The sequence below is a fragment of the Podarcis raffonei genome, chromosome 6 (genome assembly GCF_027172205.1).
Source record: "Podarcis raffonei isolate rPodRaf1 chromosome 6, rPodRaf1.pri, whole genome shotgun sequence".
Taxonomy (NCBI): Eukaryota; Metazoa; Chordata; class Lepidosauria; order Squamata; family Lacertidae; genus Podarcis; species Podarcis raffonei.
The window spans coordinates 1547318-1570799 of NC_070607.1; the positions used below are offsets into that span (position 1 = coordinate 1547318).

A 23482-nucleotide genomic window follows, 5' to 3' on the forward strand; every position below is an offset into this window, starting at 1 on the left:
TTTAGCATTCATTTATGCTTAGAACTCATTTAGCTCTGTATATAGTTTGTATAGTTGTAGATAGAATAAAGAAGATATTCTACAGAGCTGCTCTCCGAGTTGTTTATATACTCTGCTAGACTCTGCTGTACTCTGCTGTGCGACGACTGTCTTCTTGTGGAAGTGAATCCGGTGCTCACAACTCTAAGCTGTGAGTCCACAGCACTTTGACCTGTTCCTGTGAAGAAGGTGGTCTCTGGAAGTGCTACCCAGCTCGCCTAGCCCAGTCGGGGCTGAGTGGATGAGTCCAGTTGGTGACACTGGCTCAAGGGCGATGCTGACACACACAATGGCCAACCCTAAAACTCTCCTTCAAATTCTTTGTCTTCTAAGTGAGTTGAGGGAGGAGCATGGAGCTCCCTCTTTTTGGCTTTCCTAATGGCTCATCTAAGGTCTACGGGTGAAGTCTTGCTCCTGTCCATCATAATACTGGACAGATCAATACAGGGTTTTGAGAGAGGTTAATTTTAACTATTAAGTGAGAAACAGCAGCCATAGTCTAGGCCAGAAGTGTTTTCCCTTGCTGACCCCGCCATGTTGAAAAGTGTGTGTGTATGCATGGTGTTGCCTGTCCTGTCCAGAAATGCACTGTGCTAGATGAAGCAGGGTCTAGAACTTTTCTATAATAAATTGAATAAAACTGCTTAACCCACTGAAAGATATATTTGAAAAGTGAATATTAAAGGGAACAATGCCCATTGTTAAGCCAGGTAGGTAAAGTAATGGTGTCATGTCCTCCATTGTGACACGTCCCCCTGCTGAGTGACTTGGCTGAGCACTTTGGGAAGAGCAACCATTTGAGGATAGCTAGTCCAGGCAAGAGGAGCTAGTTTGTGACAAAACAAATAAGTTTTCCAGTGCATTGAAGAGATTCTTTTCATCTCAAGTGTAAGTAGGATTTCTAAGTCTTTCTACATTCTACTTCTTTCACTTTTCCTTCCACGAAAATCCATCACTATATGGATCTGCATGGGCTACTGTCCTGGTCTTGTGGACAAGTGTGTTGGAAGGACAGAAGATAAACAATGAAATTTGCTGCCATAACATCTTAGAGACAGCCACAAACTTGGATGGTTTTCTCGGAGAATTAAACACATTTGTGGAGTATCCATGGCTACTAGCCAGGATGACTTATGTATGGCCCTGAATGCCAGTTGCTAAAGAGCTCAAGTAGCGAGAGTGTTACCTGCTTCCAGGCTTTGCGTGGGCATCTGGTTGGCTACTGTGAGAAGAGGATGCTGGACTAGACACAATTTTGGTCTGATCTGGCACACTCTGCTTCCATTCCCACGTAGTCTCAGTCTTCCTGCAAGCACTGAACTCCATTGATCTGACTTTAGCTGAGGTTTGCAGAATGCAAATTTGCACAGGCTTCTAAAGATGTGCAATAATTATAGGAGGAGAGTACCTTAAGGACAAAAAGTCAACCCCTTGACGCTGGTGGACATGCCAGTCTGCTTTATGGCAGCTTTACTGACAGGCAGTATCACTTGGCTGTCCTGGGTCTCACCAAAAAAGATTAGCCTGCTAAAAAAGATGATGAACTCAAACACTTAGTATCTCCTTGTTTCTTTTGAAAAAAACAAAACAAACAAGAAAACCTTTTGTAGGTCTTTCCATACCAATTACTTTTGAATTATGTATGCCTCATGTCTTCTGAATCTCATCTATGCCTATCCTTCAAAGAAATAAGAAAAGGATGAATATCAAAAAAGGGATATTATCTTGGTGTCAGAACCAGTTCCTTCTGATGGGAGACAGAAATTGTAAGTAAGCAACCTGTCCTGTGAGCAAGCCTGACCTGGAAGTTTTAATAAGGGTTGGGCTGTGCCACACAACCCGGCTCTTTTTTCGTATTGCTGTGGAGAAGCTTCCTTTTTGATTTTAGGAAAAACAAAGCCCGTTTCGCACAGTGCATCACTCAGTCTCACAAGATGTAGATAGCCACCAGCCAGGATGGCTTTTAAAAGAGGATTCCACAAATTCATGGAGGATAAAGCTAAAAATGGCTAACTAGTCATGGTGACTATGTTCTACCCAGTGGCTCCGGCACCGGGGGCAGAGAGCAGCCGGGGCGTGGCTGGCGCACATCCCGGGGAGCATGGCGCGCATCCTGGGGGTGTGGCACGCGTCCTGTGTGCCCATGGTGCCCAGCGCGGGGGGGCAGCCATGATGGCACCCCACTGGGATTGTGGTGCCAGGGGCGGTGTGCTCCCCCGCCCCCCTCTTCCTCCGCCAGTGGCAGAATAGTTCTGAATCAGAGGTGGGGAGAGTGCTGCTGTGCTGGGGTCCTGCTTTGGGGCTTTGCCTGGGCATCTGACTGGCACTGTGAGAACAGGGTGCTGGACTAGATGAGCCCCTGGCCTGATCCCACAGGCTCTTCTTTTGTCCTCTCCTTCGGTCAGAGTTCAGCGGCAGAACTGGCATCTCCATAGTCCAAGGTTCAGGAGAGTGACGGACTTTCATCATGATATCTGGATGTTTTAAAGCCATGCGTGGGGAGTCGTAGACCCTTGCAGCCAAGCCGCAACAGAAAACTTCCTGGTGAATATATTTAGGATTACAACTTCCACTTTTATTCACATCTGTGTAAGCCATCTTTCCTTCCTAGAAATGTTCAACAACATTTAAGTACATCATACCTCATTTCCTCGCTCTTACCTATTTATTTATGTTGCCCGGAGCTGTGGCTAAATTTAATCCAGGCTATCGGACACAATGGCCTATACATATGATTTCATTTGTAAATATTTTCCTTCTTAAGGCATCTAGGAATTATTACACTAGCCACTAGCTCACAGTCTAATATACTGCTTTAAAAGAACAGTGTTTTAATCCTTGGATAGGTGAGAGGAGCAACTCTCAAGCAGGTGGTGGTGGTTGTTTGCTAGGAAATAAATAATCCCTCCCAGTGATTTATCATTATGTGAGTAAAGAACTTTTTGAAGCCTCCACATCAAGTCTTACTTTTATTGACTGCCTTCTTTAAAGATGAATTGTTAGGCTTAAACACAAGTTACTCTCTGCTGCTGCCATTCCTTGGGCAACTGTTTATTACCTCTAACGAAATAAATAGCATGCAAGGAGATCTATTTCTCCCTGCTTGAACAATTGGCTCTTTCCTAGTGCTGGCAATCAATAGTAATCTTTCTGGACAGAACTGCCATTAAAAATTAAATGCTAGCTGAAGTTACTACCCTTCTAACCTCATTGCTCCCCTAGCTATGACAGTAAGCAAAAGGAGCAGAATATAAACCATCCAGGCTATACATAATAAATTTTTAAATATATTGCTCAAGCTTGTAATTTTCCCCTAGATTGAAATCCATCCATATGTTTAGAACTGCTCATGTGGATGTTTCTGGTCTTATATGCAGCCAGATTTATAACATTCATAAACATCCTATACAAAGCTGGAAAGCTGGAAGCAAAGATCCAAATCTTTGTTGTGTCTGTAGCCACTGTTAGTCTACCAGTTGGTGGTGGGGGTGGGAATCAAAGATCACACATGGTACAACTTCTTATTTAAAACCAAAAAACATTCATATGCATCCATGATTTATGATCATTCAGAATGTTTATGAATTATTCTGATTTAGAGAGCTGTCCATCGTAATAAAAAAATATCTTAGGAACAGATATTGTATGCGTCAGGACAATCTGAAGAATTAAAAATGTGTTTGATTATTTATTTATTCGCATGGACCGAATATGCCCCCTCAAACGGCTTATGCCCCTTATAGAGATATAATGCATAGTGTTTTACTTGTCATATTTACTTTGAAAACTTAAATTGAAGAGTTGGAATATATGGCCTCCAATGAGACATTAAAAGGTTATATGCGTCATTTAATAATATAAATTTCCATGCTGAATCTGTCTTATCCCAGTGGTTTAGGAGGAAACTTTCATCACGTCTACACCAATATGAGCCAAACTGGACATGCTACTAAAAGTGTGGCCGCTACCAATTTGACATTTAGCTCCTCCCTTTCCCCCTGTTTAGTTGATCATTCCTGTGTCCTGAAGTCATTCTTATCATTGTAGTGTGGAGCAGGAAAATACACAAAACTAAAGTTTCAGGAAACAGGTAAATTTTACTAGCGTATGAAGAGGCTTTGTGGGGATAGAGACATAGCAGTCATTATTCAGGGACAACTGCATGTTTAGCATCATTGCAGTTCTCAACTGTAGAGGTTTGTTGGAGCAAGTTATCTACCCAGGAGCTGTCCTCAGTCCTGAAGGACATGTCCCTTACTTTCACTGTTGCATCAATTCCTAGTCAATCTCTTTAGCTTCCTGTCACCTCTGCCTTTTGCCTCCATTTTATTTCTACCCAGCTTTATCCAACCCGTTATATGTGTGACTTGCCATGTAGGTCACAGCTAAGACAGAAAAGGGAAGGGAAGAGGCACATGAGCTCCCCATCTCAGTGGGCGGGAAGGCAGTGAGTATCCTCAGAGTACAACATTTGACTCCTGATGTTTTGATTGAAGCAACATATTCTAGAAAGATGACGCACCATCCAAACTCAAAATATGTTTTATCCTCTTCAGTATCTTTTTGCAATGGTTACATAATAAAGTCAAGTCAATCGAAAAATCATGGGTTTTTCGGCTTGGCAAATTCTTCAAAACAGAAATGACAGCAAACTTCCCAATAGGCTTATCAGTGGCATAAACTCTTGACAAACCTTTTGCCAAGAAGCATTGGCTTCCATGCACCTGATGCAGCCTTGCTTCCTTGGACTTCAGTTATCACCTGAAGAAAGAGCACCATTCTGGGATAATGGCCCCACTGATTTTCATATGGACATTCAGATAATAATTCATTACACACACACACACACACACACACACACACACACACACACACACTTAAGTTACCCAGAAGACATTGCCACCAAACACAGACACACGCATCTAGAAATGTTTTTCTTAAATAAAGAACAGTGGTTGAATCAAAGCCAGAGATTACACCACACTTCTGAACTGATCAGTGTGCTAAAGAGAGAGAGAGATTCAATAAGGACTAGAATATTATATTGTGAATTTCCCTGGATACGACGATTCACTTTTGTAATGCATGTACAAGAGAACTGGTGAGTAGGTAAGGAGAACAATTTCAAACATTCTACTCCAAAGTGAAAATTGGATCCAAGGAAAGAGAATGAGTGAGATAGATGAAAGCAGCATCTGAGACGGCTGCTTCAGTGAGTGGGTAAATTAATGCAAAAGGGTGTGATACTGATATCCAGGGAAATCAGGATCACAGCAAATGAAGCAAACATCAGTCATGGAAAATCCAAACAAGAGAGTGCCTGGGGATATGACGCTTGTCTGATTTTCTTATACAGTTTGCCCAAATAATTATAGGATTTAATCCTTGGAAATGAACAGAATTTGATAGGCAGAAGGGAAAGAATTGAACCGTATATGTAGTTCATACACTGCCAAGGATTACCAAAGAAGTGAGCAGAATAGCTAATTGTAAATACAGGATTACAGAAGGGGGAAAGCATCAAGTGAAGAGCAATACCAGGCAATGAGCTGCAGGGAGGGCAAACCATGGAACACCATTTTAGATATCAGGAGGTGTGGGAGAGGGGCAAAGCAGTTACAGGGTGTGGGAGGGCAAGATTCGGCATGGTCCAAAGTCCTATTCTTGGGCACATTCAAGGTTAAATTGCAGGAAAGCATCACATTTTCAGAATATTAACTGCAATTGTTTTCTTTCTTTGTAACTCCTGGCAATAATGATAATATCATTGAAATATTCATTTCTCTAAAGCAAAGGGATTTGTGCCTTTGACATGCATATATAGGCCCTTGTAAATGTGTTGAGCGATTTTTGTTTTTATCTGTAAGCCATCTTACATTCTACCAGGGAAAAAGGCAGGGTCTAAATACTAATACTAATACTAATGATAATAATTTGAAGTTAATAGAGTGTTGAGCCATCTAGCTGTCCAGAAAAACAGGCGCATCAGGGAAGTAATCACGTTACAATTATTCCTTTTTGTTTATGAAGTGCTAAAACCCTTGGCACCAAACAATGATTTAAAAAATAAAACGGGTCCCATCCAGAGGCTTATAATTCAATTAAACAGGTCATAACTAGGAAGGAAAATAAAGAGGGGTCAGTCAGGAAAAGCCAGAGTGAAGGCAGGGATGTGTCTAAAAATCAAACCAGAAGTGACAGCAGCAGACAAATACTGTAGTCACACGTCTGTTTTATTTTTGTAAAAAGCAGGAGATGGAGAGACCAAGTCACATGGTAAGGCTAGACTTCAGTCAGTGTTTGGTGTCCAGTTTGGTGTCATCTGCAAATTTGATCAGGATGCCCTTGAGTCCATCATCCAAGTCGTTGATAAAGATGTTGAATAAGACCGGGCCCAAGACAGAACCCTGTGGCACCCCACTAGTCACTCTTCTCCAGGATGAAGAGGAACCATTGATGAGCACCCTTTCGGTTTGGTCAGTCAGCCAGTTACAAATCCACTGAGTGGTAGCATAGTCAAGACCGCATTTTACCAGCTTCTTTACAAGAATATCATGGGGCACCTTGTCAAGTGCCTTGCTGAAATCAAGGTAGGCTACATCCACTGCGTTCCCTTCATCTACCAGGCTTGTAATTCTGTCAAAAAACGAGATCAGGTTAGTCTGACATGACTTATTTTTCAGAAATCCATGCTGACTATTGGTGATCACAGCATTCCTTTCTAGGTACTCACAGACTGTTTGCTTAATGATCTGCTCCAGAATCTTCCCTGGTATTGATGTCAGACTGACTGGGCGGTAATTATTTGGGTCCTCTCTTTTCCCCTTTTTGAAAATAGAGACAACATTTGCCCTCCTCCAGTCTGCCGGGACTTCGCCTGTTCTCCAGGAATTCTCAAAGATGACTGCCAGTGGTTCTGAAATCACATCTGCCAGTTCTTTTAATACTCTTGGATGCAGTTCATCTGGCCCTGGAGACTTGAATACATCTAAACTAGCCAAGTATTCTTGTACTATCTCCTTAGTTATTCTGGGCTGTGTTTCCTCTGCTGAATCCTTTGCTCCAAATTCTTCAGGTCGGGCATTGTTTTCTTTATCGGAGAAGACTGAGGCAAAGAAGGCATTGAGGAGTTCAGCCCTTTCTGTGTCCCCTGTTTGCATTTCACCATCTTCTCCTCTGAGTGACCCCACTGTTTCTTTGTTCTTCCTTTTGCTACAAACATACCCATAAAAGCCTTTTTTGTTGCTTTTAACCTCTCTAGCAAGCCTGAGTTCATTCTGTGCTTTAGCTTTTCTGACTTTGTGTCTACACGTGCTGGCTATTTGTTTGAATTCCTCTTTGGTGGTTCCCCCCCTTTTTCATTTTTTGTACACATCGTTTTTTAATCTTAACTCAGTTAAAAGTTCTTTAGATAGCCACCCTGGCTTCTTTAGGCACCTTCCATGTTTCCATCTCATTGGTATTGCCTGAAGTTGTGCTTTTACTATCTCCCTCTTAACAAACTCCCAGCCATCATGAACTCCCTTTCCTTTTAGTATTACTCTCCATGGGATCTCACCCAGCACTTCCCTAAGTTTTATGAAGTCGGCTTTCTTAAAGTCAAGAAATTGAGTCCTAGTATGCTTGGCTGCTCCTTTCTGCTGTATAGTAAACTTCAGAAGAGCATGATCACTCGCGCCTAATGATCCCTCCACTTCTACCCCACTAACCAGGTCATCAACATTGGTTAGGACCAGATCTAAAATGGCTGTTCCTCTTGTTGCTTCTCCCACTTTCTGGACAATGAAGTTGTCTGCAAGGCCAGTGAGGAATCTGTTTGACCTTATGCTCTTGGCTGAGTTTGACATCCAACAAATATCCGGGTAATTGAAGTCCCCCATTACTACTATCTCCCTTCCTTTTGCATGCTTGGCCATCTGTTCCAGGAAGGCATCATCTATGTCCTCCGTTTGGCTTGGGGATCTATAGTAAACTCCCACAATGAGGTCACTGTTATTCTTCTCTCCCTTAATTTTGACCCAAATGCTCTCACTTTGGCTTTGAGGTTCTAAATCTTGGATCTCTTCACAGGTATACACATCCCTGACATATAACGCCACTCCTCCAACCATATTCGCCTTGAGAAGATCTTTAAACCTCTTTTGTTGTCGACCAGCATTACACTTACCATTTTTAAGCTGGGAATAGAGTAGTTGCTTTGGAAGATGATAATCAGGCATCTGAACAACATGACCAGTCCAACAAAGTTGAAGAATCACTGCTTCAATAGTGGTGATCTTTGCTTCTTCCGGTACACTGGCAATAGTTCGCCTGCCTTCCTAAGTGACATGTAATTTTTTTGAAGACACCGTTGATGGAATCTTTTGAGGAGTTGGAGATGGCATTTATAAGTGGTACATGTTTCACAAACGTAGAGTAAAGTTGGTACTACAATAGCTTTGTAAACAAGCAATTTGGTTTTCCTGTGAATGTCCCAGTCCTCAAACACTCAACGCTCCAATCAGGAGAAAGCTGCATTCACAGAGCTCAGGCTTGTGGAAAGATAACTGCCTAAGTACAAAAAACGATTGATATTTTCTAATGTTGCACTATTAAGTTGGATTTGTGGCGCTGCAGAGGGATTGTTTTGTGTCTGTTGGTGCAGCACTTTGGTTTTTTTAATGTTGAGCAATAGGCCAAGCTCTTCGTAAGCTTCTGCAAATATATTTAGGATGGTTTGGATATCGTCCTCCGAGTGTGCACACAGAATGTTGTCATAAACATATTGAAGATGTATGACAATGTATAGGACATGGCTGTTGGAGGCAAGACAGTTGGTGTCAGGAACTGGTCTGAAGAGGAGGAGAAATGGGTAAGAGGAAGAAGGCCGTCTCCAGTTACAGCAGGACTGGGAGGAGGAGGATTACAGCTCAGATACAAACAACACCAGAGTTATGCAGTTAGGAGAAGGGGGAAGGAGAGACAGCAGGCAGCTGATCCATCTCTGGACAGAGTCACTGACCCCCCTTCTCCTAAAACGTGGCGTTCGTTAAGAGTCCAAGAACAAAGGGCTCAACAGCAATTGTCCCCTGACAGGCGCCGTAGAGGTAAATGCTGTTGCCAGAGGGAGGAGGGGGAGGAGCTCAGTGCAAGCGGAATTATGAGGAATGACTGGAATTCTTTGTCTGTTACCAAGGTGACGGAACAAATCATACGTAAGAACTTTCTTCTTTCCGCCCTGCCTGTGTGCCAGTTGAGGGAGGGAGAGGATTCCTCAAGCCTGACAGTGGAGGCCTCTCAGCTCCCCAGCCAGCACTGTGCAGTAGGTAGGGGGCTCTCACCGTAAGGAGAGCGGGGTGAGTCCCCACACTACTTTCCTGTGCTCTGCTGCTCCAGGCACATAAAAGTGATTTTTCTGTCAATTTTCAGTTTCTTTTGGGTTCTACTTTTTCCAGTTCTAAGTCTGGTTCTCCACATTTCCACATCAGTTTGTGGTTTTTTTAAAGAATCCTTATGAAAAGTCTTAAGAATTTTAGACTGAGTTCTTCCCAATATGTACAGTTATGTATGCAGCTTTACCATATGTGTGTGAATGCAAATCAATTCCCTGTAATATAAAGCATTTTTGTTATGTTATTATCAAAAATATATTATGCACATTTTTGGTGCAAAAAAAGAAAAGAAAAGAAGAAAGGATAATTCTTTGATGCCAAGACCAAGCTTGGGTAAGTACTCTGGTGAGAGAACGCCCAACAGAGATTTAAAGTCACAAAGTACTTTAAAGCAAAGTAAAGTGTGGAAATATAGGCTGTTGGACCTTCCAAATATGCTCTTTGAAGTGGGTCCCAAAGTTTCCCACTTCCCCCGACATTTTGGGCAAGTTAAAATTGGGTTACCTACAAACTCTCCAAAGGTCAGATTCATGTGTTTCAGAAAAGTTGAATTAATAATAATAATAGTAATAATAATAATAATAATAATAATAATAATAATAATAATAATAATTTATTTATACCCCGCCCATCTGGCTGGGTTTCCCCAGCCACTCTGGGCGGCTTCCAACACAATATTAAAATACAGTAATGCATCAAACATTAAAAGCTTCCTTAAACAGGGCTGCCTTCAGATGTCGTCTAAAAGTCTGGTAGTAGTTGTTCTCTCTGACATCTGGTGGGAGGGTGTTCCACAGGGCGGGTGCCACCACCGAGAAGGCCCTCTGCCTCGTTCCCTGTAATTTGGCTTCTCCCAGTGAGGGAACCTTCAGAAGGCCCTCAGTGCTGGACCTCAGTGTCCTGGTAGAACGATGGGGGGGAGACAGTTCCTACATTATTGGTATAGGAACTCAAGAGTGGCTGGTGAGAGCCATGCAGTTGAGCTGGAGCAACCAGCTGAAACCCCTTCACATGCACTGCAAAATTCAAAGAAGTGCAAATTTCAAAGGATGTCTGCATTTCAGTTCGTGTATTGTTTCAGACAGTAGAGAGGTTTGCCTTAAAATGAAAACCAAATCAAAGGTGTCCCTCATCCTGAATAAGGACATGCTAACCTGGATCTTCAAGTAAGATGTACTGGAAAAATGCATACGATACAGTGTCAAAATATTAGCAGTTCCTACATGACCCAGAAGCTGTACGCCGGCTCCCTCGGCCAATAAAGTGAGATGAGTGCCGCAACCCCAGAGTCTTCCGCGACTAATGGTCAGGGGTCCCTCTACCTCTACCCACCTCAAGTGGCAGCCACTAAACTGGAGCAGAGGAGCGGGGAAATAACAGGATGATATCAAGCTTCACTTCAACTACATGTTACCAAAGAGATGCAGCGCAAGGCACAGCTTGGTGGAGCCCACAATTCTTCCCACGGCATGCAGTGTGTGCCTTAGTTTGAACCTTGTTCAAATGCAACATTAGGGTCCAATATCTTGATTCTCTGTTTAGTTACCAGACCAGAAAACACCCCCCAACTGGAAAACATCTACATAATAAAGCTGAAACAAGGACCTAGGAAAGAGGGCATCTTTAAGGGAAAGGGTTGACCTGCCCTTTACATCTAACCCATCTCCTTGTTTTGTCAATTTAGTTCACTTTGCCTCTCCATTAAAAAAAATAATGCCTAGCTGTCTTTTAAATTCTGTCACTTATGCTACTCGCTTCAGTGGCTTTTCACTTGCCAAGTTATTCCATAGGTTTATTGCTCTTTCAGGGGGATTATTTCAACTTACATTAAATAGTAATATTCCGAGACAGGAGGCAGGTTTTCAGCAGCTTCTAATTCCCCCTCTTCTCATCCTGAAATGGGACACCACTAACGCCTCTGAACACATTTGTCTCCTGCACATGAGGGGATATTCCTCCTGGTTGCAGCTATTCCCGCTTTCCCCAGACCTATCCAGTCTTGTATACATCTCAGGCAGGCCTAGCTCTGGGCGACAGTCGTCCCATTTATTATTTCTACCTAGTGCTGCAGTTGAACATGGCATTTTACAGCGCAAGTGGTCTAGACTCTGTCCCAAGAGCACAGCAGCCGAGTCAGAAAAAGTGAGCTACAGATTGAGCATTTTGCCTGCTGAGCATATATTATATTGAAAATTTAAGTATTTTAAAGCAGCAGATTATATGGTAAAAGGAAGGGTTACAACTATGTGCCGCTTCAGACTGCCATGGGAGACTTAGAATATTTTCCCAAAGGGGGTGGAGGGATGAATATATGCACATTGAGAAGGCTAAGGAGGTATTTCTATATTCACACGGTGATTTCCCCATCTGCGGTCTGAAGTGGTACACTCCAGAACACTATACTATCCTCATAGGATTCTGGACTATACTACTTCAGACTGCAGGTGGAGGCTTATATTTCTGAATGCTCCCCCGCAGCAAAAAAGCACTTTCTATATATAGTACACTAGCACATTAGAGACAAAGATTTAACATAGCTCTCCTCTCCTTTCTACACTAGTCCAGGAATTTTGTTGACTTGTGAAAGTGTTCAGAAATATCCCCTTGTCACCTGCAGTGGGAGGTGGGGTGCAGCCCAGAACACCAGCTCCTCCTGCATAAGGTGAAGACCTGCTCTCAGCTGGAGGTGGGAGGCACTTCTGGAGCAGAGGCCTATTCAGGACCTTTCCCCTCCAAATTTCAGCTTTCGTTAAAAACAATGAAAAAGTAAATCTCTAGTCGTTTACGAGAGAAAATCTGAACAGTAGATGGAAGACAAGACAGTAGGACAGCCCTTGCCTGTGCGTGTCTCTTCAGAAGAAGGCCCCACTTACTCCAATGGAGACCAAAGTCAAGGAGGCATGTCTAGGATTGCACTGTGTGCTATGCTAAGGCTTCTTTTTAAAATATTTTGCAAACTGCTCAGTGATCATTGAGATAACATTTTTAATGATTAAATGTTAAATAGAGCCAGTGTGGTGTAGTGGTTAAGAGCGGTAGTCTCCTAATCTGGGGAACCGGGTTCGTGTCTCCGCTCCTCCACATGCAGCTGCTGGGTGTCCTTGGGCCAGTCACACTTCTCTGAAGTCTCTCAGCCCCACTCACTTCACAGAGTGTTTGTTGTGGGGGAGGAAGGGAAAGGAGAATGTGAGCCGCTTTGAGACTCCTTAAAGGGAGTGAAAGGCGGGATATCAAATCCAAACTCTTCTTCTTCTTCTTCTAATCCAGGGGTCAGCAACTTTTTTCAGCCTTGGGCTGGTCCACTGTCCCTCCCTTGTCAGGGGCCAGACTATGTTTTGAAAAAAACAACAACAAACGAATTCCTATGCCCCACAAATAACCCAGAAATGCATTTTAAATAAAAGGACACATTCTACTCATGTAAAAACATGCTGATGGACGGATTGAGAAGGCGATTGGGCCGCATCCGGCCCCCGGGCCTTAGGTTTCCTACCCCTGATCTAATCTAAAGGTTTGTTAAACATTTAATCAAGGTGATCAAAGGTCTGGAAACCAAGCTTTATGAGGAACTCAGACATTTTAGAAAAAATCCCTTTTCCTTGTGACTTCTCTGTTGTCATAGCTACACTTTCCAAGAGAAAAAATGACCTGCTTAAGGCAAAATGGGCTTTGGTGAGTAGTGAGAGGGTAGCTTGAGGCTATGCAGAGGTGTTGCCCTCCGAAAGAGGTTTTTGCAGAGTGCGGTATTGTTATAGCTATATTTCTTTTATATAAACACTGTGTGTCCCTCAGGGGAACCCAAGGCTGTAATCATAGGTGTTTTCAATATGGCCCATATTTAAGTTCTTCCTCTCTCTGCAGAAGTCCTCATTGCTACTGTGGAATAATATTTGTAATTATTTGCAATGGTACTGCAGTTACAGAATATTTTACCCTGGGAGGCTTGCCAGTCAGCAAATGAAAACATTTTGATTCACTCATAATTGTGGTGTGTGGATTTTGCTTCCCAAGTTTTGTTGCCCCTCCCACCCCGTGGCTGAAGCTCTAGCTTTGCTTGGATCTTTTAAATGTTCCTTTCTGGAATGGCCAACCCCTCCCTTCTTGGAGGGAATTGTATTCTTCAGGCAACACTTTGCTCAACAACCCAAAAAGGTAGTCAAGCTCTATGGTAAAGACGCAGCAGCAGCAGCAGAGTTTTATAATTTATCTAGCTCACACAAGGCCCAAGCATCATTTTTTTAGGCCCAGAGCAAACTTGTAACATGGCTCACCACATCCTATACCACACTGACTCATGAGTCATGAGAAAAAAGTTCCTCTTTTATTTTGTTGCTGTTGCTCATCTTTTCTTCTATGAAATTTTGATACCTTTGACACACCATTATAGCATTGTGAAATGAAACATCAAATTGTAATAATACAAGCTGAAAAACACACGACAGTGGTACCTTGGTTTACAAACTTAATCTGTTCTGGAAGTCCGTTCTTAAACCAAAGCTGTTCTTAAACCGAGGTGCGCTTTCCCTAATGAGGCCTCCCGCCGCCGGTGCCCTTCCACCATTTGGCTTCCGTTCATAGACCAAGGTAAAGTTTGCAAACCAGAACACTACTTCCGGTTTTGCAGAGTTCGTATACCGAATAGTTCGGAAACAGGGCTGTTCTTAAACTGAGGTACCACTGTAATAGCAAAGGAAAACATGCCAACTTAGGTGAGGGTATTACTTATAATAATTAATAATGTGTTGATTGCCTTTTCCGGTAAAAGAAATAAGCCATAATTAGTGCCTCCCAGATTATAGTAATATAGAATAGCATGGTAATATGCCATTTGATTACATGTGCATGGTTGTTTTCGGGGTAGAAGAAGGAATGCCCTTTTGCATCCCTTGCCCTAAATCTCCTAGTTCCATCACCACAATTATCTGTCGCAGATCTGAAGAGATGGAGCCCTTTCACAATGATTAAAGGTAAAGGGACCCCTGACCATTAGGTCCAGTCACAGAAGACTCTGGGGGTGTGGCGCTCGTCTCGCTTTATTGGCTGAGGGAGCCAGCGTACAGCTTCTGGGTCATGTGGCCAGCATGACTAAGCTGCTTCTGGTGAACCAGAGCAGCGCACGGAAACACCGTTTACCTTCCCGCCGGAGCGGTACCTATTTATCTACTTGCACTTGAAGTGCTTTCGAACTGCTAGGTTGGCAGGAGCAGGGACTGAGCAACGGGAGCTCACCCCGTTGCGGGGATCCAAACCGCCGACCTTCTGATTGGCAAGTCCTAGGCTCTGTGGTTTAACCCACAGCGCCACCCACATCCCTTTAATCACAATGATTAAAGTTGCACAAACCCACTGTGCACAGGAGAAAGTGTGTGTGTTTGGTGTGTGTGTGTAATTCTGCTACTCATTTCTCGCTTCTTTGTCAAACAGCCAACTGGCGGGATTTTCAGCTGGACCCACCCCTATCCCATTGACTCCCAGGTCCCAGTCCCAAACCCTGCCCCTTATGCAACACTGACAATTCTAAAGGGCCATCGTGTGGGAGGGCCCATTGTCCAGCCTTTATCGAAATCTTTTGCTCTGGCTGTAGCAGACAAGGCTCCCCAAACCTGCCACTGAAGAACAACTGCTGCCTTGTCACTCAGTTCAGCACTTTGCAGCTGCCACCAGATCCAAGCTGTATATCCAAAGTTGTATGTGACTTCTCAGCTGACTTCTTCCAGAGCTAGCTTTGTTTTGTCTTCCTTGTCTCTTCCTCCTTCAGGTTTTTCTGCTCAAATCTGTCTTCTACAGTCTCTCAACCTCTCTTTTTTCAACTGTATTGGAATGGGCTTTGGCTTCTCCCAAAGCTGGCCTTCCCATCAGCTCAGGTGAAGTGCCATTCTATTGCCTGGACTAGACGATGGCAATGGACTATTACCTGTTTTCCATACATATATACACAGTCTTCGCAGGCCCCAATAGCTCATCTGCATGGACAAACCAAACTGTGTGAATCAGACAGCCCCATAATCACACAGCTTATGTGCTTTTGTGTATTTTATGCTCTTAAAAGCTGGATTTAGTGCCATCTCATTAGCATGAAATGCGACTTATTAAAACAAACCATGCTAAATATAGGAGCAGAGACAGACTGGCATTGTTAAGAGGCAGGTGTGGGGTTGGCTTTTTAGACAGGTCAATCCATTTGCACATTGTTTTGCAAAAAGGGGATGTTGTGGTCAAAGATAGCTGTGAGGATCGAGGGTGCTATTCCCTGAAACATTCCAACTGCTTTAACCAGCTTCAGCTGGTAAGACCACTACAGTTTTCTCTTGACCAGGATAGCCAGACGCTGTTGTCCATGCACTGGTAACCTCCTGATTGGATTGCCGCAGTGCACTTTGTGTGGGGCTGTCCTGGAAGTTGGCCCAGAAGCTGCAGCTAGTGCAAAATGCAACAAGGGCATTCATGAGGGCAAGATATCATCATGTTATGCCGGTGCTGAAAGACTTGTGCCAATTGGCCACTGGGCTAAGTTCAAGGTGCTGGTGCTGATGTATAAAGTCCTCTACAGCTTGGAACCAGGATACCCAAAAGATTATCACACTTCTTGCCTACCCAAACAATCACTGCACTTTGTCAATTCCATCTCCTCAGAAGGTCCATTTTGTACAATGTAGGAATTGGGCTTTTAGTGTGGCAGCACCTAGCCTTTGGAATGCCCTTCGTTATGTATCAGACAAACACCTTCTATTTTCTCTATTAAACACTTCCCTTTTCCAACAAGCCTTTGAAGTGGAGACTGTTATCCCATCTTTAGTGTAATGGATTTGAAATTGTTTAACTTTTTATTGTTAATTGCATGGGGGTGTTTCATGGCAAATGACTAATAAATTAAACAAGAAATAGAAAGCCAAACCCACAATCCTTTCCAATTCATAGAACCATAGAACTGTAGAGTTGGAAGAGACCCCAAGGGTCATATAGTCTAGGACCCCCCACACACACACAATGCAGGAATCTCTTCTAAAGCATCCATGCCAGATGAGATGACCACCCAACCTCTGCTTCGAAACCTCCAAGTAGAGAGAGTCCACAACCTCTGGAGGGATTGTGTTCCACTCTCAAACAGCTTTTACCATCAGAAAGTTTTCCCTGATGTTGAGTCAGAATCTCTTTCCTTGAGGGTCCAGCCCTGTTTCTGTGCATTGGACTAGCCTGGCCCTAGCTAGCAGCACCAGTGGTCAGGGATGATGGGAGTTGTAGTCCAACAACATGGGGGGACCTAACGTGGAGAAAGGCTGCTCTAATACAATAAGCCCACAATTGATGCAGAGGTTATGTTCCAGGAAGTACAATGACTAGAGTTTGTTGGAAAGAGGAATTGAATGTTAATCCGTTCTGGAACTGGAACTTTGTGAGGGCAGTAAGTGTCTCCAAATAACTCTCAACTTCCTTAGCAAACTACAGTTCCCAGGATCCTGTGGGGGAAGCCAGGATTGTTTAAACTGGTATGATATTGCTTTAAAATGTTGGCGCCACCGTCTGGCCAACCTGGTCTCCCTTCCTTTCACGCCACCAGTCCCGCTGGACAGCAGACACCTCAGCATCGGGGGCACTTTAGGGGTGCTTGGTGTCAGCGCCACATCTTATGGTACTGAATTCCCAAAATGTATTGGGTGCAAGACACAGGGCATCTCTTCCCATCCTAATGAAAGAGGTAATTGTGCCCGTATAACATATTGCAATTTTCTTTTAAAAACACAACGACACATTATTATAATCCTGATACTGAGCTTTGAATCTACTTCTTTTGGTATTATCTTCACAGGTTTTGGACTTTATCTTTAGATCTGTATTAGCATCACGTTCCAAGAAATCTGCAATTCCAATGCATCACTAAGCTTTTTATAGCTCCACTGAGAAGTCTTAGCTCCTTTAATCTTCTCGTCTATCAGACCTTGCCAATGTTATATTATGTTATTGTACATGCAGCACTCTGAGAAGAGGAAATAAATATGTACGGGGGGGGCATGTTGTCAGATAACAATTTTCTAAACCTGCCCACCTCTGTGGAGACTGCCTCCGAGTTCTGATGCCAAACTTGAGATTCAAAGGAATATTTACATAATTAGAGTTGCAAACTTTATGGCACGTTCTTGTGCTTGTTTACTGGGAAGGGAGTCCCACTTATTTCAATGCAGCAAACCCTTTAGTTCTGGGGTTGCCAATGTAGGACCCGTCAGATGTGGTTGGATTGCAACTCCCATCATCCAGAACCACTGGCCTAAGATTTATTTAAATGAGCTAAAAACAGCAACTCTATAAATACAGTATCCAAATAAAACCGATCAACTACAAGAAACGTTTATGCCCTTTGGCAGGGAAAGATATCAGAGTCGGGGCCAAGAGATTCACTATATTTACAGTGGATAATTGCTCTTTCTTTTGTAGTCCCAAAATACCTCTATTGTTTCCATTTTGCAGGGGATGAATTGAGGCTGGAGGTCTAAACAACTTGCTCAAGGATGCACAGTGAGTCAGTGTCCAGTGTGGTATAGTAAATACAATGTTAAACTTTAAGCAGGAAACTCTGACTGCTTTTCTTTTTTAATTTACTGATTGACTGATTTTTGCTAATGCAAAATACACAAATACGCTTCTCCTCTATCTGGGGCAGCCAAACCATGCAAGATCCTGATGGAAACAATGGGGCCGTGATAACCCATCTGAACTGGGAATGGTAAATGCTTTTTGCAAAAGGCCCCATGCACAGTGGCGAAGCTGCATGTTCTGCTATTGGGGGCGGAGAGCAGGCGGGGGCGGGGCTGGTACCCCTTGGAGGCGTGATGCGCGCCCCAGGGGGCGTGATGCGCATCGCAGGGGCGTGGTCGCGTTCTGGGGGCGTTAGGCGCTGCCTGTGGGGGCATGGCGCCTGGCACATGCACAACACCCATTGACTGCACACACAGTTTGTCACCCAGCTAGAGATACATATGCAGAAATCTGGCTCGTTGGTGTTTAGCCCCATAGACTTTCAGTGGAAGAGGTGTGCATAGGAACATAGGGAGCTACTTTAAATCAAGTCAGACCATTGCTCCATCTAACTCAGAACTGGCAGTAGCTCTGCAGGATTTCAGGCAGGAGCCTCCCCCAGGGATTGAATCTGGGACCTTCTGCACGCAAAGCAGATGCGTTACCACTGAGTTATGGCCCTTTGTTGTTGTTTAGTCGTTTAGTCGTGTCCGACTCTGCATGGCCCCATGGACCAGAGCACGCCAGGCACTCCTGTCTTCCACTGCCTCCCTCATGCTGGTAGCTTCGAGAACACTGTCCCACCATCTCGTCCTCTGTCGTCCCCTTCTCCTTATGCCCTCCATCTTTCCCAACATCAGGGTCTTTTCCAGGGAGTCTTCTCTTCTCATGAGGTGGCCAAAGTATTGGAGCCTCAGCTTCACGATCTGTCCTTCCAGTGAGCACTCAGGGCTGATTTCCTTAAGAATGGATACATTTGATCTTCTTGCAGTCCATGGGACTCTCAAGAGTCTCCTCCAGCACCATAATTCAAAAGCATCAATTCTTCGGCGATCAGCCTTCTTTATGGTCCAGCTCTCACTTCCATACATCACTACTGGGAAAACCATGGCTTTTACTATACGGACCTTTGTTGGCAAGGTGATGTCTCTGCTTTTTAAGATGCTGAGTTATGGCTCTATCTCATCTTATTTGGATCTTATTAATGTTTTCTCAGGCAGCCACAGAAGTAAGTTCCATCAAATTCCTTGGTACTTTCTTATTTAGTGGGCTCAGGATTAAGTATGTGCTCAACTCTCCTGAATAAATCTATGGGATTAAGAGCACTTCACTTGCCTAGATAATGCCCATTGTATCTTCACTCTCATTTCACATGCAGCATGAACTCAAAATCTTGTCTGTACCTCAGCAATGCAATTAGGCCACTTGGGTTAATTACTTTTTTTAAAAAGAGCTCAAAATCTATATGAGGCTCTTTGAAATTTCATCCCTGCAGTATTAGAAATGTAATTTTCTTTGATGTTGATTCTGACTCGGTGCCTCCTCCATCACCAAGCCGCTTCTTTTCCAAATGTCTCCAGATGGTGCTTGAGCCTTTAGGGACCATGCTGTGAATTATTTTTAGAAGATTTCCCTTCACGTCTGCCCAAATTGGCATGTTGCAGCATCTTCCCATTTTTTACTATACACACACATATATTTTCTAAAATTAATATACATAAGCCACAGATTGTCCGAAAGCTAATGAAAAAGAAAACGAGATATGCTTAACTGATTGCAGTATTAGCCCTGTACCCATTTGCTGGGGTGTAAGCTCCATTCATCTCAATGCAACTTGCTTCTAAGTCGGCGAGTCTAGCATTGCAGTGCAAGCCTCAAAAAACACGCAAGATGGGTTAAAGTGCATAAGAATGCACTTTAATCTGCCCTGGAGAACAAGGCAAGGGCTCAGAATGGGATTGGGGGAGGTTCTTGGGGGCCCAGGTGAGCCATCACTGAGATGGGGCTCTTCAGGTTCCCTTTGGACCACTGTGGGTTCCTTTAGGCCTTCACCTGGAGCACAGTTCTCCCTGGCAGTCCAAGCATCTTTCTCCAAAGACAAGTCTCCTGGGTTCAGGCTGGATGGGATCCTGACACAAAGGCTAGTCAAATTCTTCTAGGAGCCCACAGGCAGGGCACAAACAGCTTCCCCTGGCATCAAGCTACTGGAATTCGTGTTATTTTGGACTATGGAGCATCAATTTTGTTATTCTTGGTCACACTGTTGATACATAGACCCATCCTCAATACAATTTTCTAACTCCCTTTCATCTGCCCTACTGCTTGTCATTTTATTTGGCTGACCCCGAGTTCTAAACAGTACACCCCTAGCCACCTCCATTCAGCATTCCACTTTCCAACGTAGTTGCTTTCCTAAAAGCATCAGAAGTGTTGACTTCTCTCGAAGTGCTCCGACTCTCCACTTGGATCAGGGCTGGCCCTGACAGGCCAGGTGAGTTTCGCTTTAGGTGGTGAATGGGATGGGCAGGGGATTGTGTGCATTACCTTCTGCGACTCCCAGACCCAGATTTCATTCCGTCTGCCTGCTGGGTACCGTGCAGCCATAGGTGGCTGGATGCCTTTCTCTTGGATTATAAGGACAAACATGAGATCCAGATTGGTCAAAGTGCCAAGAGAGAGGCTGGCAGCTGTTGGCATTCATACAAAGTGTTCTAATTATCAAGCAGTTGACACTCTGCATTAGGGAGGTATGCTGACTCCCGAAGTATGAGTCAGCATCTCAAGTGGTGGGGAGTTGACTAATATGTCCCTAGTTCTTAGAGGTATAACTGACTTTCCTCCCAGGCTTCCCCTCTGTATGTGATTCCACCTGCGTGAACCGGTGTGCTCGTGATTCCTGGATACTGGTATTGTAAGAGGACTGCATTATGTACCATCCAAGACTGCAACAGGAATAAAGCTCTTCTTGGAACAAGGTTGGACTCCTGAGAGCTTCATGGGGGTGCTTTCCATTGCCCACAATCATCTACATCAGCCACCAGCAGCTGCTGCCTAGGAGTGCTGCTGCTTTGCCTTGCGAGGCAAAAAGTGAACCAATTTTAAGTTTTTGCCATGACAGCACTGGTATGGTGGAATCTTGCTCAGTTGCTCTACAATGGTAGTTTTGTAGGGTACCTTATTTTGAAGTATAGTGTGATGAATGGAAGAGGAGGAATAGTGAGTGTCAGCCTAATTGGAGAAATTGCAGCGGTGTGTGTTGGGGACAGGAAGAAGTGTGGGCAGCAGAGGGAGGTGAGGGCACAATTTGCTGGCCTACATTGGTTGTCTTGGGCTGGCTCTACCTTTGATCTGTTTTGGGTCCCTTTTCTACACCTGTTTCACCTCTATAGAAAATCTAGGGTTTAAGTATCGTTTGAAGCCAACTAAAACTCTATGGAGATGAGAGGCACCCTCCTGAGTAAGTGAATAAGGTAGCACTAAAGTCCTTTGAACTGTTGTTTATTCCTCCAAGTTTACCATTTTGTGTTTGGCCAGATAGGTTTGAAGTAAAGAGGACATGAACTTAGTTTTGTTAAGTCCACATCATTATCTATACCTTTAAAGAAAGTTAATTATCCGTGCCAAGTCTGGTTCCTGCTTATTGGAGAGTGATAATTAAATTTTGCTGGGAAACACACAGATTAGCATGCTGATCTTTTCTTCAACTATCAGAGTCGGGATGCTAATTATTCCTCCCAGGTCATGTCTTAGATAGGAGCTTGCATCAGGGTCTTAGATAGCTCATAAGGGGTATACTTTATGTTAAATTTATGCCAGCTTCAATGAAGCCATGCTCCATAGAAATAAACCCTACAAAATAATTTCAAGAAATGTATTGGGCAAAACATTCTCAAAAGTTGCACATTCTGAACTGTTGTGAACAAAAGTTCAGGACCGTTGCATGTGATAAAACACAATGGTTTTTGTAAGTATTTTTTATTGAGAATTTAAAAATATAAAATATAAAATGTATAACACTAAACAAAACATACATTAAAGAACCTGTTAGTGAACTATTTAGTCATACACATTTGTGTCAGCTGCAAGCTATAGCAAAGGAATCAAATACAAATATCAAGTACAGATATAACTAAGTGGTTGCCTATACAAAATACATTCTAAGAATTTACAAGTAGAGATATAACTAAGTGGTTGCCTATACAAAATACATTCTAAGATTTACAAGTATACAAATGAAAGAGTTAATGGCCCTTGACCACAAATAAAACATATGAGGGAATGGGCTTTCTTTGCTGGGCATTAATAAAGGTTAGTCAGATGGCAGAACTTACTCTGATTCTGATTCTTCTAAGAAAAGGAGCAGAGACAGGTGGAGAACAGAGGATGGGCATACTACTGAAAACCATTTGGGGGGGAGATAAGGGTCTGAAGGACTGAAAGATCTCTTTAACTGTTCTCAATATTGCTTCAAGGGGCATCTTTGCCCTGCACATCCCTTTCACAAGGGAAAGGCAGCGGGGGGGGCCAAGTCGGCCTGGCCAGGTGGGGGCATGGTGCCCCCTGCAATGTTGGGTGAAATTTGGTGCCACTTATCCCATGATGTGCCTCCGCTATCTTGAGGGTTTCCATTTGCGAAACAGAACTCCCCCCCCCCCCCGGGGCCTCCTGTGTCCTCCCCCAATCTGCTCTGGAGGGTCTGGGGAACTTTTATGGATACTCCTCACTGTCTCCAGTCTGTAAGTAAACAGGCTAATTGAGATCTCTGCACTATCAGAGAGAAGGGTGTGCTGCAGTTTTCTAACAAAATTACGGAAGAAGACAAAGTATTAAATAATTGTGGGGAGGAAGTATTAATTGCAGAAAAATGCAAAAAAGAAAAACACAAAAAGAAAAAGTATGAATTGACACATGCCCAGTGTTTCTAAAGTGAATAATCTTAACCCTGTACCTTTCTTTGGCTTCACTGAGCCATTTATGCCAGCCTCCGTTTAACCAAAACTGCAATATAGCAAGACTGGATGGTTTGTTTATTATTATTTTTGCTGCTATTAGAAGTACTATGATAGTCAGCTCTTATGTAAAAGCGCCCTCTAGTGTGTGCATTGAGGATCAGCCTCAAAGGGGCTTATTTTTTGCCACCAGAAATTCTTCTAAAAATAATCAACCCTATGGTTCTGATGGCCTCCTGCTGTCACACACCCAAAATCCATCCCCTTGTCTACAAGAAGGCGAAAGAGGAAGAGGAAGTGATGGTTATGAAGGATGAGAAGGTAACACTAGAGAAATTAAGAGTCATCTATGTTCTTTTTTAAAAAAAATACTTTGTTCTTTATTATCAACAAATCTCAATAATCTTATGCAAACAAAAATGATCTTATGTAATTGATCTTGTGTAGATATACAAATAAAACTTAATTCAATCTTATAAAATCCCTTGCACCATACATTCTTGCTAAAATACAAAAGTTTTCCCGTCAACTCCCACAGAGTCATCTATGTTCATCCCATCGACCAGGGGATGGTTGCCACCCGCCGTGATTTGCAAGGTGAGAGATGACCTG

At 43.4% G+C, this 23482-nt stretch overlaps 2 long non-coding RNA genes across 2 annotated transcripts; both read left to right on the forward strand.

Moving 5' to 3' along the window:
* Positions 1 to 754: 754 nt before the first annotated feature.
* On the forward strand, positions 755 to 4635 carry LOC128415187 (uncharacterized). Its single transcript, XR_008330883.1, has 3 exons — positions 755 to 931; positions 2445 to 2583; positions 4380 to 4635. It is a non-coding gene; the product is annotated as an uncharacterized LOC128415187 (long non-coding RNA).
* Positions 4636 to 17745: 13110 nt separating this feature from the next.
* Positions 17746 to 20895, forward strand: LOC128415188 (uncharacterized). Its single transcript, XR_008330884.1, has 2 exons — positions 17746 to 17921; positions 20766 to 20895. It is a non-coding gene; the product is annotated as an uncharacterized LOC128415188 (long non-coding RNA).
* The last annotated feature ends 2587 nt before the right edge of the window (positions 20896 to 23482 follow it).